The sequence below is a fragment of the Salvelinus sp. IW2-2015 genome, linkage group LG22 (assembly GCF_002910315.2).
Source record: "Salvelinus sp. IW2-2015 linkage group LG22, ASM291031v2, whole genome shotgun sequence".
NCBI classification, from domain to species: Eukaryota; Metazoa; Chordata; class Actinopteri; order Salmoniformes; family Salmonidae; genus Salvelinus; species Salvelinus sp. IW2-2015.
Window position 1 is genome coordinate 6,095,491 of NC_036862.1, and position 17,679 is coordinate 6,113,169.

The 17,679-nt window shown below is 43.1% G+C and overlaps 1 protein-coding gene across 1 annotated transcript in view; it reads left to right on the top strand.

The window, feature by feature from the left end:
- The window catches only part of LOC111949708 (uncharacterized), a 387,379-nt gene that overhangs the window by 168,156 nt on the left and 201,544 nt on the right, over nucleotides 1-17,679 (top strand). The window lies entirely within an intron of this gene.

Consider the following 17,679-nt stretch of genomic DNA (forward strand, 5'->3'; position numbering starts at 1 on the left):
TCTATTTGCAGCGTTTTAAAATGCTAAAATTATTATGCCACTTGCTGGTCATTTGGTGTTAGTACTTTCGCATAAAAACATAATCAGTTGAATCATAGATATTTACTGTCGCAATATATGTTACAAATATTTGTGTGCTGATGTGCTGTCTGACAATAMAGTGTGATGCACATTGGCAAATCACCGTCCCATGGCCCTTGCAATCAACCTAGTCAAATTGTGACATGTAGACACAACTAGGTTTCCACTAGATAACACAGCCACAAAGTCAACATTGGCTTTATCGTAAAAATAGAGAGAAATTGTCGAAATAGGCGGKGTTTATGACTTTGTGGCAGCTAATGACCACCACACAACTGTACAGAATGATGACAGACAATTCTGTAATTACGATATAACTAACTTTGAAAATATCCTCATATTTGCATCATGTACCATCAAGGGTGACAACAGTGATAATTGAACTGATCTCCACCTGACACAGCCAGAAGAGGACTGGTCACCCCTCAGAGCCTGGTTCCTCTCCAGGTTTCTTCCTAGGTTCCCTGCCTTTCTAGGGAGTTTTTCCTAGCCACCATGCTTCTACATCTGCATTGCTTGCTGTTTGGGGTTTTAGGCTGGGTTTCTGTATTTGTGACATCGGCTGATGTAAAAAGGGCTTTATAAATACATTTGATTGAAATAAATTTGATTCATTTGATTTGAGAAAAACTTTTTTGTTTTCAGTTCCACCACCTACAAATCCCAATTCAACTCATTGCATACAGACTCAGATGGTAGTGTTGGTGAACTCTGAATAGGCCTACCAGTAGAACACCGGGATGGGAAGATCAATGGGTCAATTGTTTATCTCCCCCTAAAAAGGGACAGACCATAGAGATACTATTACATTACTAGTCTAATTCCTAATTTTCTGGGACAGCCTCACAATAATTAATTGATTAGATTGTTGGATCACACTTACAGTGTCCTTATGACATACAGTGTTATGTGAACACAATGAAATGACAGAAATTWAAAAAAGAACAACTAATGGCAAACTGCCTTCCAGGTGTTATTTGTGTGAACAGTTCTTTATGCACTTAATCAGAATACTGAATGAAACATAATTTTTCATTTCTGTATGGTCTTTGTTTAAAAAAAATATACACTGATTATACAAAACGTTAAGGACACCTGCTCTTTCCATGACATAGACTGACCAGGTGAATCCAGGTGAAGGCTATGATCCCTTATTGATGTCACTTGTTAAATCCACTTCAATCAGTGTAGATGAAGGTTAAAGAAGGATTTTTAAGCCTTGAGACAATTGAGACATGGATTGTGTATGTGTGCCATTCAGAGGGTGCATGGGCAAGACAAAAAATGTAAGTGCCTTTGAAGGGTGTATGGTAGTAGGTACCAGGCACACCGGATTGTGTCAAGAACTGCAAAACTTCTGAGTTTTTCACGCTCAACAGTTTCCCGTGTGTATCAAGAATGGTTCACCCCCATACGACATCCAGTCAACTTGACACAACTGTGGGAAACATTGGAGTCAACATGGACCAGCATCCCTGTGGAACRCTTTCTACACCTTCTAGGTATTCCTAATGTTTGGTATACTCTGTGTATATAATGGTGAGACAAAAACATCTCCACCTACTGGAATTGAACAGTTTCAATGGTACCTAAATGAATTAACTTCATAAAATGATATTGTACGATCAGTAGAGCTGAATAATACATGATCAATAACTTGTTCTTCATGGATATTCATTAGCATCTGAAACCGATTCTAACACATCTTAAGTGGAGGCAAAAATAAATAGCCTAAATATCAGCATGTTGATATTTGTAGCCACTGTAAACCCAGCTAACAATTCTAGGGAAAGAGAACGTTTTTGTAATGTTAMCCGTAATGTTCCCCACATGTTTGAGTGTCCAGTTTTCCGTTAGTTAGGGGAACATTCTATGTATGTTAGCAAAAACATCCTGAGAACCTATTTAGCATGTTTTGGCATTAGAGTAAGGATAACATTCCCTAAATGTCAAACAGAATTTACCCAGGACGGGGTTATCATGTTCTCAGAATAGCCAACGTTAATGTTCTTGACACGTTTCATTGGAAAGTTGCAAGAACATTCCTGTGTCCAATTTTCTGAGGGTTAGGAGAATATTCCATCAACGTCCCACCAAACATACGCGGAACATGGTTGCCAATGTTCTCAGAACACGTCACCTGATGGTCCCAAAGAAACATTCTCCCCCCCAAAAATTGTTTTCATTACACATCACACCTTCTTACTGTTGCAGAGCCCATCAAGGCCCTGATTAGTGAACCACTGATCCATTCATAGTGCTCAGTCTGTTGCCAAGGTTAGGGACACGCGCAGCGCTTTTAACATACAGTGTTTTCAATTGACATATTTGACATACATGATTGCATTGTGGGTGGCAGGTAGCCCAGTGGTTAAGAGTGTTGGGCCAGTGCCCGAAAGATTGTTGTTTCAAATCCCTGATGTAGGTGAAAATTCTGTCAATATGCCCTTGAGCGAGGCTCTTAAACCTAAATTACTCTGGATAAGAGCGCCTGCTAAATGACTGGAAATGTTCATTTATTCAGTATGTCTTCACCTGGGATTTGAACTCACAACTTCTTAGGTTCACAGCATTCTGATCTTACTGCTACGCCACCATGTCTGCATCATTTAGCAGTTCATCTGACTATTCTCTCATCATTGATTTGATTGACTTATTATAACAATTTTAGGGCTTTCTGCATAGTGGTCTAATGTTGGTGGGGCCTTTTACCCTGTTTTAATGTTAATCCTGAATCACCATGATCAATAAAAAAAAATTATTGAGTACTTTTAACAGCTGAGATTTACTTCAATGTGCATTCACCATGTTGCTTACACCTATCCAGTTGTTTCAGATCTACACAAGTGCCTAGGGAGAAGGGGTTAGTGTTTGCTTCAGGACCTTACTATGCTGGCCTGATAAGCAACATTTCCTAGGGATATCCCTTATTGGGACAGTGGTTAGGGCATCTGTTATTGGTGCTAGTGGCCTGGGTTTGATACCTGCTAGGGTACTCACACTACTCAGGCATTCTAAGCAATATATGTTAATGTCGGTGTATGGCAACAGGTACAACACCCCAAACTGATCAAATTAAAATCTGTTTCTCATTGAAAGATGGGAATCTGTAGGATTACCCCTTGAGCATGAATTATGACCACATTTCCACTACCTCATACATTATCAGTACTTGATCATTTTATATAGCTGAGCATCTCTACAATGTCTTCTTAAAATCCACACGTCTGCGTTTACACAGGCAGCCCAGTTCTGCAATTGTTCTACTAATTGGTCTTTTGACCAATCACATAAGATCGTTTCATATCAGAGCTTTTTCAGAGCTAATCTGATTGGTCAAAAGACAAATGATTGAAAAAATACCAAATTTGAAACAACTCCAGCACAAGAACTGTTCGTCGGGAGCTTCATGAAATAGGTTTCCATGGTTGAGCAGCCGCACACAATCCTAAGATCACCATGCGCAATGCCAAGCGTTGGCTGGAGTGGTGTAAAGCTCGCCGCCATTGGACTCCCGAGCAGTGGAAACGCATTCTCTGTACTGATGAATCACGATTCACCAAATCAAATCAAACCAAATGTTATTTGTCACATGTGCCGAATACAACAGGTGTAGACCTTACAGTGAAATGCTGACTTACAAGCCCTTAACCAACAATGCAGTTCTAAGAAAAAAAGATAAATAGAAATCTAACAAATAATTAAGGAGCAACAATAAAATAACAGTAGCGAGGCTATATACAGGGGGTTCCGGTACAGAGTCAATGTACGGGAGCACCAGTTAGTCGAGGTAATTGAGGTAATATGTACATGTAGGTAGAGGTAAAGTGACTATGCAGGGATAATAAACAGAGAGTAGCAGCAGTGTACAAATGGGGGGTGGGGTGGGGACAATGCAAATAGTCCGGGTAGCCATTTGAGTAACTGTTCAAGAGTCTTATGGCTTGAGGGGTAGAAGCTGTTAAGAAGCCTTTTGACCTAGACTTGGCGCTCCGGTACCGCTTGCCGTGCAGTAGCAGAGAGAACAGTCTATGACTAGGGTGGCTGGAGTCCTTGGCAATTTGTTGGGCCTTCCTCTGACACCGCTTAGTATAGAGGTCCTATACTAAGCGGTCGTGCCTTGCGGTTGGAGGCCGAGCATGCCAAATATTTTAAGTCTCCTGAGGGGGAATAGGCGTTGTCGTGCCCTCTTCATGACTGTCTTGGTGTGTTTGGACCATGATAGTTTATTGGTGATGTTGACACCAAGGACCTTGAAGCTGAGAATGGGGGCGTGCTCGGTCTTGGTTTGGCAGATGCCAGGAAAACACTACCTGCCCCAATGCATAGTGCCAACTGTAAAGTTTGGTGGAGGAGGAATAATGGTCTGGCGATGTTTTTCATGGTTCGGGATAGGCCCCTTAGTTCCAGTAAAGGGAAATCTTAATGCTACAGCAGACAATGACAGTTTAGACGATTCTGTGTTTTCATCTTTGTGGGAACAGTTTGGGGAGGGCCCTTTCCTGTTTCAGCATGACAATGCACCCGTGCACAAATTGAGGTCCATACAGAAATGTTTTGTTGAGATCGGTGTGGAAGAACTTGACTGGCATGCACAGAGCCCTGACCTCAATCCCATCTAACATATTTGGGATGAATTGGAACGCCGACTATGAGCCAGGCCTAATCGCCCAACATCAGTGCCTGACCTCAATAATGCTCTTGTGGCTGAATGGAAGCAAGTCCTCGCAGCCATGTCCCAACATCTAACGGAAAGCCTTCCCAGAAGAGTGGAGGCTGTTATAGCAGCGAAGGGGGGACCAACTCCATATTAATGACCATTATTTTGGAATGAGATGTTCGACAAGCAGGTGTCCACATACTTTTTGTCATGTAACCTATTTTGAGGTGCAGCGAAATGCTTATGTTTCTAGCTCCAACAGTGCAGTAATACCTAACAATATAAAACAATACACATAAATCCCCAAAATGTTATTAAATAAATTAAGAAATATCAGAATGAGCAATGTCAGAGTTAGGGAATATAAATACACACTGAACAAAAAAAAGTGTTGGTCTCATGTTTCATGAGCTGAAATAAAAGATCCCAAAAATGTTCCATACACACCAAAAACGTATGCATGCCAGTCTGTCTTGGCTAAGAGTTGAGGAGACACTGACTGCATCACTTCTTTTAATGAGAAACATTAATGTGTTGAAAATTCCAAATAGTTTGCATAGTCAACTTACAAACAGCTCTGACTCAGACACTTACCCTACCAGACATGCCACCAGGGGTCTTTTCATAGTCAACTTACAAACAGCTCTGACTCAGACACTTACCCTACCAGACATGCCACCAGGGGTCTTTTCACAGTCCCCAAATCTAGAACAAATTCAAGAAAGTGTACAGTAATATATAGAGCCAATATTGCATGGAACTCCCTTTCATCTCATATTGCTCAAATGAACAGCACACCTGGTTTCAAAAAACAGATAAAGCAACACCTCGCGGCACAACATCTCTCTCCAGTTTGACCTAGATATTTTGTGTGTACAGTATATATTGATATGTAGGCTGTGTGCCATTTTTACATGTTTGTAGTTCTATCCTTGAGCTGTTCTTGTCTATTAATGTTCTGTAATATGTCATGTTTCATGTTGTGTGTGGACCCCAGGAAAAGTAGCTGCTGCTTTCGCAACAGCTAAGGGGGATCTTAATAAAATAGCAAAATACCAAACCCTCAGAAAACTGGACACAGGAATGTTCTTTCAACTTTCCAGTGAAACCTGTCTTGGATATTCTGAGAACATTATTTTATTTTAAGTTATTTTTGACATTTAGGGAATGTTAACTCTAACACCAAAACATGCTAAAAAGGTTTTTGGGAGGTTTTTACAAACATATATAGAATGTCCCCTTAACAAACAAAAAACTAGACATTCAAACATCTGGGAAACATTATGGGTAACATTACAAAAACGTTCTCTCTCCCTAGAATTGTTAGCATGGTAGACAGGCCTGGCACTCTTCATCAGGCATGCAGTTTCCTCGTCCTCCATACTGTAGGTAGGCTGGATTACCAGGTAGGCTGGGTGATGCTTCGGCGACTGTAAAAGTGCCAGAAAAGACCACCACACCTTGAAAGTAGTCTGGAACAGTCTCCAATAAGTCGAGCCTCTGCCATTCTCTCACACTGCAGTCCACATCCTGCAGGAGCCGGGACAGGTGGAACAAAAAGCTGGTGCAGTGATGTATCATTCAAATACCATTAGCCTGCTAGCTAGCAAATAAACATGCCTTAAACTTCATTAGTTACCACCAGATATTTCAGTTCAACCCTCAAATGTTTTGTATTAAAAACATACATAATATAAACAAATAATGAAAATGTGTAAAATATTTTGCAGAGCTCTCTGCCTACACAACCTCACGGTGCCATGGCAATCACGGAACCTAAGCATGTAACCTAAGCAACCCATTGTGGAGGTCTTATCAGGTCTTAAAAGTTGGACCTGGACCCGAACGGACCCAAGGACAATCAGACCCGGACTCAAAAGGACCTATCATAAAAAAAGATGGCCCCAGAGTCAAACGGACCGTAGAACAATCAGACCCAAACTCCGAATGGACCCGACGACAATCAGGTCTATCAGCTGTAGTTACATAGACCCTACACCCAATGACAATCAAACAGGACCCAACCCTGATGGAAAAGTTACATTTTTGGACCAGGACCCGCTCAGTTCCCGGGTCAGCATTGGCGTGTATTCATAGGTGCCAGGGGAAGCAAAGCCTCCACAAAAAATGTACCAAGAAAAAAGAAAACATATACAATACCAGTCAAAAGTTTGGAAACACCTACTCATTCAGGGGATTTTCTTTATTTTTTACTATTTTCTACATTGTAGATAACACATATGGAATCATGTAGTAACCAAAAAAGTGTTAAACAAATCAAAATATATTTCAGATTTTAGATTCTTCAAAGTAGCCACCCTTTGCCTTGATGAMAGCTTTGCAGACTCTTTCGGATCTATCCATAAATTCATACATTGTTGTGCCCCTGGCCTGAGAGGATGGAAGCTAGATACGTAGCTAGATGTAGAAGGCTAATGTTAACTAGTTAACTTTGTCCATGAAAGGAAGTTAGGCTAGCGAGCAAGCATTTTAGCCAGGTAGCCTAGGACAACAACAAAAATAAAAGCATGTACCCTATGACCGTTTCGTCAACATGAATTAGGATGGCTTTCCCATTTCTCTACAAGTAGGGTGAGTTAGCATGTTTTTTCTACGCATGAACGCACGCACGCACGCACGCACACACACACACACACACACACACACACACACACACACACACACACACACACACACACACACACACACACACACACACACACACACACACACACACACACACACACACACACACACACCACACACACACACCACACACACACACAACACCACACCACACACCACACACACACACACACACACACACACACACACACACACCACAACACCACACACACACAAAGCCACATCATATTTAGCTACGTTGATTGGACTAAATTGTTTTTGGTATAAAAATAGGTTGAATTTGTACCTTTAAACAAACTAATGTAACGTCTAACCTTAAATGAGTAACACATCCAGGTCACATTGAGGTTACTGTAACTAAAAATGTGTTCTCACAGCATGTACATGGACATCTTCCGGCGCCGAAAAGAGATGGCCGCCTCGCTTCGTGGTCCTTGGAAAATATGCAGTATTTTGTTTTTTTACGTGTTATTTCTTACATCGGTACCCGGTAATCTTAGGTTTCATTACATACAGTCGGGAGGAACTACTGAATATACGATTAACGTCAACTCATCATCGTTCCTACCAGGAATATGACTTCCCGAAACGGATCCAGTGTTTTGCCTTCCACACAATACAATGGATCTGATCCCAGCCGGCGACCCTGTGCGACGCCGAAAAAGGGGAAAACGTGGCGGTCTCGTGGTCAGGCTTCGGAGACGGGCACATCGCGCTCCACTCCCTAGCATACTACTCGCCAATGTCCAGTCTCTTGACAATAGGTTGATGAAATCCGAGCACGGGTAGCATTCCAGAGAGACATCAGGGATTGCAACGTGCTCTGCTTCACGGAAACATGGCTAACTCAAGGGACGCTAACGGAGTCGGTGCAGCCAGCTGGTTTCTTCATGCATCGCGCCGACAGAAACAAACATCTTTCCGGTAAGAAGAGGGCGGGGGGGGTATGCCTATGATTAACGAGAAGTGGTGTGATCATCATAACAACACACAAGAACTCAAGTCGTTCTGTTCACCTGATCTAGAACTCCTCACAATCAAATGTCGACCGCATTATCTACCAAGGGAATTCTCGTCAATCATAATCACAGCCGTATACATTCCCCCCAAGCAGACACATCGATGGCCCTGAACGAACTTTATCGACTCTTTGTAAACTGGAAACCACACACCCTGAGGCTGCATTCATCGTAGCTGGGGATTTTAACAAGGCTAATCTAAAAACAAAACTCCCTAAATTCTATCAGCATATCGATTGTGCTACCAGGGCTGGAAAAACACTAGACCATTGTTATACTAATTTCCGCGACGCTTATAAGGCCCTCCCCCGCCCCCCTTTCGGAAAAGCTGACCACGACTCCATTTTGTTGATTCCAGCTACAAACAGAAACTCAAACAACAAGCTCCCGCGCTCAGGTCTGTTCAACGCTGGTCCGACCAATCTGAATCCACGCTTCAAGACTGCTTCGATCACGCGGATGGAATATGTTCCGCATCGCGTCCAACAACAATATTGACGAAAATGCTGATTCGGTGAGCGAGTTCATTAGGAAGTGCATTGACGATGTCGTACCCACAGCAACGATAAAAACATTCCCAAACCAGAAACCGTGGATTGACGGCAGCATTCGCGTGAAACTGAAAGCGCGCGAACCACTGCTTTTAACCAGGGCAAGGTGACCGGAAGCATGACCGAATACAAACAGTGTAGCTATTCTCTCCGCAAGGCAATCAAACAGGCTAAGTCTCAGTACAGAGACAAAATCGAGTCGAAATTCAACAGCTCAGACACAAGAGGTATGTGCAGGGTCTACAGTCAATCACGGATTACAAAAGAAAACCAGCCCCGTCGAGGACCAGGATGTCTTGCTCCCAGACAGGCTAAACAACTTTTTTGCCCGCTTTGAGGACAATACAGTGCCACTGACACGGCCCCCTACCAAAACCTGCGGCTCTCCTTCACTGCAGCCGAGGTGAGTAAACATTTAAACGTGTTAACCCTCGCAAGGCTGCAGGCCCAGACGGCATTCCCAGCCGCGTCCTCAGAGCATGCGCAGACCAGCTGGCTGGTGTGTTTACGGACTATTCAATCAATCCTTATCCCAGTCTGCTGTTCCCACATGCTTCAAGAGGGCCACCATTGTTCCTGTTCCAAGAAAGCTAAGGTAACTGAGCTAAACGACTACCGCCCCGTAGCACTCACTCCGTCATCATGAAGTGCTTTGAGAGACTAGTCAAGGACCATATCACCTCCACCCTACCGGACACCCTAGACCCACTCCAATTTGCTTACCGACCCAATAGGTCCACAGACGACGCAATCGCAACCACACTGCACACTGCCCTAACCCATCTGGACAAGAGGAATACCCATGTGAGAAGCTGTTCATCGATTACAGCTCAGCATTTAACACCATAGTACCCTCCAAACTCGTCATCAAGCTCGAGACCCTGGGTCTCGACCCCGCCCTGTGCAACTGGGTCCTGGACTTCTGACGGGCCGCCCCCAGGTGGTGAGGGTAGGTAACAACATCTCCACCCCGCTGATCCTCAACACTGGGGCCCCACAAGGGTGCGTTCTGAGCCCTCTCCTGTACTCCCTGTTCACCCACGACTGCGTGGCCATGCAGCGCTCCAACTCAATCATCAAGTTTGCGGATGACACTACAGTGGTAGGCTTGATCACCAACAACGACGAGACGGCCTACAGGGAGGAGAGGTGAGGGCCCTCGGAGTGTGTGTCAGGAAAATAACCTCATACTCAACGTCAACAAAAAAAGGAGATGATTGTGGACTTCAGGAGAACAGCAGAGGGAGCACCCCCCTATCCACATCGACGGGTCAGTAGTGGAGAAGGTGGAAGTTTTAAGTTCCTCGGTGTACACATCACGGACAAACTGAATTGGTCCACCCACACAGACAGCGTGTGGAAGAAGGCGCAGCAGCGCCTCTTCAACCTCAGGAGGCTGAAGAAATTCGGCTTGTCACCAAAAGCACTCACAAACTTCTACAGATGCACAATCGAGAGCATCCTGTCGGGCTGTATCACCGCCTGGTACGGCAACTGCTCCGCCCACAACCGTAAGGCTCTCCAGAGGGTAGTGAGGTCTGCAGAACGCATCACCAGGGGCAAACTACCTGCCCTCCAGGACACCTACACCACCCGATGTCACAGGAAGGCCATAAAGATCATCAAGGACAACAACCACCCAAGCCACTGCCTGTTCACCCCGCTATCATCCAGAAGGCGAGGTCAGTACAGGGCATCAAAGCAGGCCGAGGAGACTGAAAAAAACGCTTCTATCTCAAGGCCATCAGACTGTTAAACAGCCACCACTAACATTTAGCGGCCGCTGCCAACATACTGACTCCACTCCAGCCACTTTAAAAATGGGAATTGATGGAAATTATGTAAAAATGTTCCACTAGCCACTTTAAGCAATGCCACTTAATACAATGTTTACATACCCTACATTACCCATCTCATATGTATATACTGTACTCTATATCATCTACTGCATCTTGCCATCTTTATGCAATACATGTACCACTAGCCACTTTAAACTATGCCACTTTATGTTTACATACCCTACAGTACTCATCTCATACGTATATACCGTACTCTATACCATCTACTGGCAGTCTGCCATGCCGTTCTGTACCACCACTCATTCATATATCTTTATGTACATATTCTTTATCCCTTTACACTTGTGTGTGTGTGTAAGGTAGTAGTGTGGAATTGTTAGGTTAGATTACTGTTGGTTATTACTGCATTGTCGGAACTAGAAGCACAAGCATTTCGCTACACTCGCATTAACATCTGCTAACCATGTGTATGTGACTAATAAAATTTGATTTGATTTGATTTGATTTGTAAATCATATAAAGAGTGTATGTTCATGATAGCATGCCATGCATAGGTTGTAACAGGTTTGTGGAAATCTTGACAATTGATACAATAATCTGCCTAACATATTGACAGGCATTAACCAAAAATCAGACATTGGTTTTACCATTGGAATTCTGTTGTGCTTTTAGATGGTTGAAAGCATAGTGATAGCACATTGGAAATTCAACAAACTTTCAGCTGTTTTTTTGAGTGGGTGAACATAGGTTGTRCTGTCATTGATCAATGTCTCAACCAAATGGTACCCAGTTATCCACACTGAAATGACGTGGTGTGCACAGTGGGAAGTGTAGGGTTCTTCATAAAGCAGAAAAAATACATTATGACTCCTTTCTGTCTCTCATTGACATTCAACTCGGCATAAAACAAAAATGCAAGTTTAAGTTTGTTCCACCTGAGCAAGTCTGACCCACAACCGCGCTATGATGACACAACAAATGCGTTTGATGCATCTTTTTTGTCGTCTTCTCATGCCTCTTCAGGGGAAAGTAATCCAAAAGTAACTAGAAGTRATCAGATCATGCTACTGAGTTTGGGTAATCCAAAAGTTATGTTACTGATTACAATTCTGGAAAGGTAAGTAGTAACTAATGGAATCAGATAATGTTACTGAGTTTGGGTAATCCAGAAGTTACGTTACTAATTACAATTTTGGAAAGGTAAGTAGTAACTAATGGATTACATTTATAGAAGAATGTAACCTATCCAACCCTGATTGACAGGTGTGCATATTCTTGAGATATTTACACAGTGTCAAGGTACACAAACAACTGTATGTGAAACATTTCCTGCATTTTGTACCAACTTTTCTCATTAATCTTGAAATACAAATACATTATACCAGTAGTTTTATTTCGACCACCCTGACAGCAGAATGATTGTGTGTTAACCAATCCTCACACAAGAGGGCAGTAAGTAACAGGGCGGTTTTATGCCAAGAAAAAGAAAGAAACATTTATGGTGAAAGTGGATTTATGTAGCCTAATTAATTAATATATTAGGACACTACAGACACATACTCCACTCATGGCTTTTTTTTACCTTTTTCATGTTGTGTGTAATTCCAAATCAGATGCTGCAAGCTCAAGTACACAGTACAAATATGATACAAATATGAACATTAAAAATATTTTTATATTTCCTATAAAACAAAAACTGTAAGAATAATGCATGAAATGCAGTATAATCAAATTATAAAACAACTAATTAAGATTTCACCTTCCTTATAACTGTAAAATATACCGTATTTAGAGAAAATTAGAAAATGTGCATATTTTGTAAAGGCCTTTCTCGATCAAAACATCTGCTTCCGTCACTGTGAATGTCACACAGAGCTCTAGCTTGGCTTCCTGAACTCGTTAGGAACTCGCCTTTYATCTCATATTATTGTTCGTCTATAACAAACAGAAAGTGTTTTTTTGTTTCAAATCTATGAATTATTTTAGATTAATGGCTGTAAATCGATCTCTGAATGTGCTAGTGACGAAGCTGCTACGTTATGATGTAATGATTGCAGGCATGTGTTTTGACAGTGGCCGTGAAGTAGGGTTCAGCCAGGAGTCGATGGACAGTCGAAAGAGCGAATGAAATGGTAGGAGGGACATCCCAGCTTCAAGTCGTTTCAGATTTCACATCCTACAGTGTGTCACCCAGGCWAAAAAAAATATACTACTGTGTCCATGGGAACCAGGGCTATTGCGCAATACAAGCCATTTCGATCTAAGGTGTCCACAGATCGATTTATAAGTGAGAGACAGGGGACTACATCTATCGGTTATTAATAATGGAATGCATTTCTGAAGTGCTTTTCACAAGCTCCCCCCTAGAGCTTCACATATTGACTCACATCATCTGGACCATTACCAGTGTGAAGCTCTGAACTCAACACAGACAACTCTAACGGAGAGGTGCTGAGAAGTATTGCCTAATGTCTGTTACTATGCAAGATATAGAGTACTATATACATGAATGAGTTTAAAACAAAATTTCAGAGCTATGGTAATATCATCATGGCCTCGCCACATGGTCAGGCCAGTGTATTACCCCACATTAGAACAGTTCACTAGATTTGTCTCCCCGAAACATAAACACCATCTGACATGTGGTGCGTGACCCCCTGCGTTTGCATGAGGACTGAAAACAGTTACCAGGCTGCTCTAATGTGTCTGGGGTTCCAGATTAATGCAACAAACAAGGATTTAATTTACCGCTGGTGCGCAGAGAGAGAGCAGGACGGGAAACCGAGACCTCCCACGGGTGGACAAAAGTAAATATTTTAACATCAAATTGGAAGCCCTTGCAGCAGCTTGTTTTTTGAAGTCATTTCTGGACTTTCTCTATTTCCTCTGCAATCATTAATGGCTTGCTTTGTCACTGCCAATCTCCTGGTTGCCCAGTTTGAGGGAAACCAACTGTATCCGCTGTGCGTTTCCCCTTCCCTAAATTCTAAAAGAAAAAAGGTGGAGGGGAAAGCGAGAGGGACAAAGAGAGATAAAGAGAGAGAGAGGACGTTTTGAGTACAAGTTCAGATTCACTTTAAACATGGCATTAGGCCAATGGCTGCACCGTGGGAAGACAAATTAACCTCAGASTTTCCCATAGGTTGCCCTTGGACAGATTTGATCTGATTCTATTCAATCTCTCATTCTTTTGGAAAGTGTGAGATAGGGGAGGACTCACTAGCTGTCACAGACAGGTGGCTAGCTACAGATCCGCATGGCCTTCCTGTTAGGTGAGTGAGTGTGTGGAAGTGAAGCCAGCCATCACACTATGCGAAGATCCCAAGACAATTTATTTGCACACCGTCTAGGTTTTCATCATTTGAGATGTCATGGTAGGGACCAGCTATTTGTTTTGTCTGCATCTTGTGACAGTCGTCCTCAGGATAAGGGCAGAAGGCTCTCTGTATTTATTAGTGACAGTAGCTGGTCTATTTATTAGTGACAGTAGCTGGTCACAGTGACCTGTGTGATGAGTGAGGAAGAAAGAAGGAAGAAAGAAGATGGAGAAGAGACGAGGGGACGTAGAGTGAAAGAGTCTGAACTCACATTTGGAAAGTTCAAAAGGTCAGGAGTAACAAGAATACTCATGCAAACCATATTGGAGTAGTCATGCATTTTCCTCCAAGCAGACCAAAACAGTACTCTCAATCATGGCAAGGATCAAACCCTCTCCAACACCTAATCCTCCTGCTGCCACCCTCCTCCATAACCCTATTGGTTTGGTTTATTCAGATCCCCATTAGCTTTTTCCCCAAGCAGCAGCTATTCTTCCTGGGGTCCACACAATAACATAAAACAAGAAGTATTCAGACATAAGTATTCAGACCCTTTACTCAGTACCTTGTTGAAGCACCTTTGGCAGCGATTACAGCCTCGAGTCTTCTTGGGTATGACGCTACAAGCTTGGCACACCTGTATTTGGGGAGTTTCTCCCATTCTTCTTTGCAGATCCTTTCAAGCTCTGTCAGGTGGGATGAGGAGCATCTCTGCACAGCTATTTTCAGGTCTCTCCAGAGATGTTCGATCGGGTTCACGTCCTGGCTCTGGCTTGGCCACTCAAGGACTTCCACAGACTTGTCCTGAAGCCACTCATGCGTTGCCTTGGCTGTCTGCTTTGGGTCATTTTCCTGTTGGAAGCACTCAGGTCTGAGGTGGATGTATCTCTCTGTACCTTGCTACGTTCATTGTTCCCTCGATTCTGACTGGTCTCCCAGTCCCTGCCGCTGAAAAACATCCCTAAGGAATGATGCTGCCACCACCATGCTTTACTGTAGTGATGGTGCCAGGTTTCCTCCAGACGTGACGCTTGGCATTCATGCCAAAGACTTCAATCTTGTTTCATCAAACCAGAGAATCTTGTTTCTCATGGTCTGAGAGTCCTTTAGGTGCCTTTGGGCAAACTCCAAGCGGGCTGTCATGTGCCTTTTACTAAGGAGTGGTTTCCATCTGGCCACTCTACCATAAAGGCCTGATTGGTGGAGTGCTGCAGAGATGGTTATCCTTCTGGAATGTTCTCCCATCTACACAGAGGAACTCTGGAGCTCTGTCAGAGTGACCATCGGGTTCTTGGTCACCTCCCTGACCAAGGCCCTTCTCCCCCGATTGCTCAGTTTGGCTGGGCGGCCAGCTCTAGGAAGACTCTTGGTGTTTCCAAACTTCTTCCATTTAAGAATGATGGAGGCCACTGTGTTCTTGGGGACCTTTAGTGGTGCAGACATTTTTTGGTACCCTTCCCCAGATCTGTGCCTCGACACAATCCTGTCTCTGAGCTGTACGGACAATTCCTTCGACCTCATGACTTGGTTTTTGCTCTGACATGCAATGTCAACTGTGGGACCTTATATAGACAGATGTGTGCCTTTCCAAATCATGTCCAATCAATTGAATTTACCACAGGTGGACTCCAATCAAGTTGTATTAACATCTCAAAGATGATCAATGGAAACAGGATGCACCTGAGCTCAATTTCGAATCTCATAGCAAAGGGTCTGAATACTTATGCAAATAAGGCATTTCAGTTTTTATTTTTAATACATTTGTAAACATTTCAAAATGTTTTTCTTCCACTTTGTCATTATGGGGTATTGTGTGTAGGTTCCTGAGGGAAAACAAATATTTAATCGATTTTAGAATAAGGCTGTAACAAAATGTGGAAAAAGGGAAGGAGTCTGAATACTTTCCGAATGCACTGTACACTGAGTATACCAAACACTAGGAACAGTTTCCTACTATTGAGTTGCCCACATACACAATCCACGTCTCATTTTATAACCTGTCTCCTCCCCTTCATCTACGCTGATTGAAGTGGATTTAACAAGTGACACCAATACGGGATCATAGCTTTCATCTGGATTCACCTGGTCAGTCTATGTCATGGAAAGAGCATAATGTTTTGCACACCCAGTGTACTGTACCTATGTCAGTACCTGTATATGCACACTGAGTGCACAAAACATTAGGAACACCTGCTCTTTCCATGACATAGACAGACCAGGTGAATCCATGTGATTATCCCTTATTGATGTCACTTGATAAATCCACTTCAATTGGTGGGGCATTTCTCCTCGCTCTGCTGATTAGTATTTTGCTCTGCTCCGTTAGTACAGGAGTAATAAAGGACCAGTGCACTAATTTGGTGGGCAAAAGTTTTTCCCCCTACATGTTTTTTATTGTTTTTTATCAGGAGGTGCTGCAGCCCCCTCAGCAGCCCTACTTCCCGCGGCTATGGGACAGTGTGCACTGCTATGGCGATTGCGTCATCCATGGATCTGTTGGGGCGGTATGCTAATTGTATTGGGTCTAGGGTGTTGGGTAAGGTGGAGGTGATAAGATCCTTAACTAGCCTCTCAAAGAACTTCATGATGACAGAAGTGAGTGCTATGGGGTGATATAGTTAATTTAGTTCAGTTACCTTCGCTTTCTTGGGTACATAAACAATAGTAGACATCTTGAAGCAAGTGGGGACAACAGACCGGGATAGGGAGAGATTGAATGTGCATAAACACTCCAGCCAGCTAGTCTGCACATGCTCTGAGGACGCGGYTTGGGATGCCGTCTGGACCGGCAGCCTTGCGAGGGTTAACAGGCAATGTAAAGCCATAGCTAGTGAGTTTCTTCAATAACAATTTATGATCAATAGCAACAGGACCCATCATCTTCAATGAACGATGGCGATTAATTAGGTTTTCTTCCCATGTTATAATTTAAGGTACTCCAAAGTCTTTTTCCATTGTGTTTTATGTCATTTATCTTGGTTTGGAATATAATTTMTTCTTCTTCTTTTTGTTAAGTTTAGTCACAAAATGTCTCAATTTACAGTATATCAACCAATCACCTGAGAGGCCTGACTTGTTTGCCACCTCTTTTGCATAATTTCTTTAAACCACCCAATTTTTCAATTCATCATCAATAGGAGCCAATGGCGTTAGCATATCTGGGTACAACACCTGTCATCACAAACAGCCACCTGCCGGCCTTAGGTGTGTAGCTATGGCTTACACAGGTGCAGTGCAGGGAACGGGAGCGTGACTTGCTCGAGTGCAGAACTTCCATGGATGGGAGTCAGTCAGGGGGGCCTCTCCCACTGGTTGGTCATAAATCCTGGAACGTGGCGACTAGGAGGACTGCGTTGTTACTTTGACTCATGCCTTTTTCCTCTCCTCTGCTTTATGGAGATGTCAGGCGAGGACTGGGGGAGGTCGGCCTGGGTCCCGAGGAAGGAATCAATCTTCTAAATAAACCAAATCCAAAAGTCAATCTCTGATCTGTTTCACACACGCAAGGAAGTGCTGCTGGTGGAATCAAGGGCCTCCACGTTATAGCTAAAACGGAATAACCCTCCCCGAAAATGACCAAGCCTCTACACATTTTAGAGTATCGTT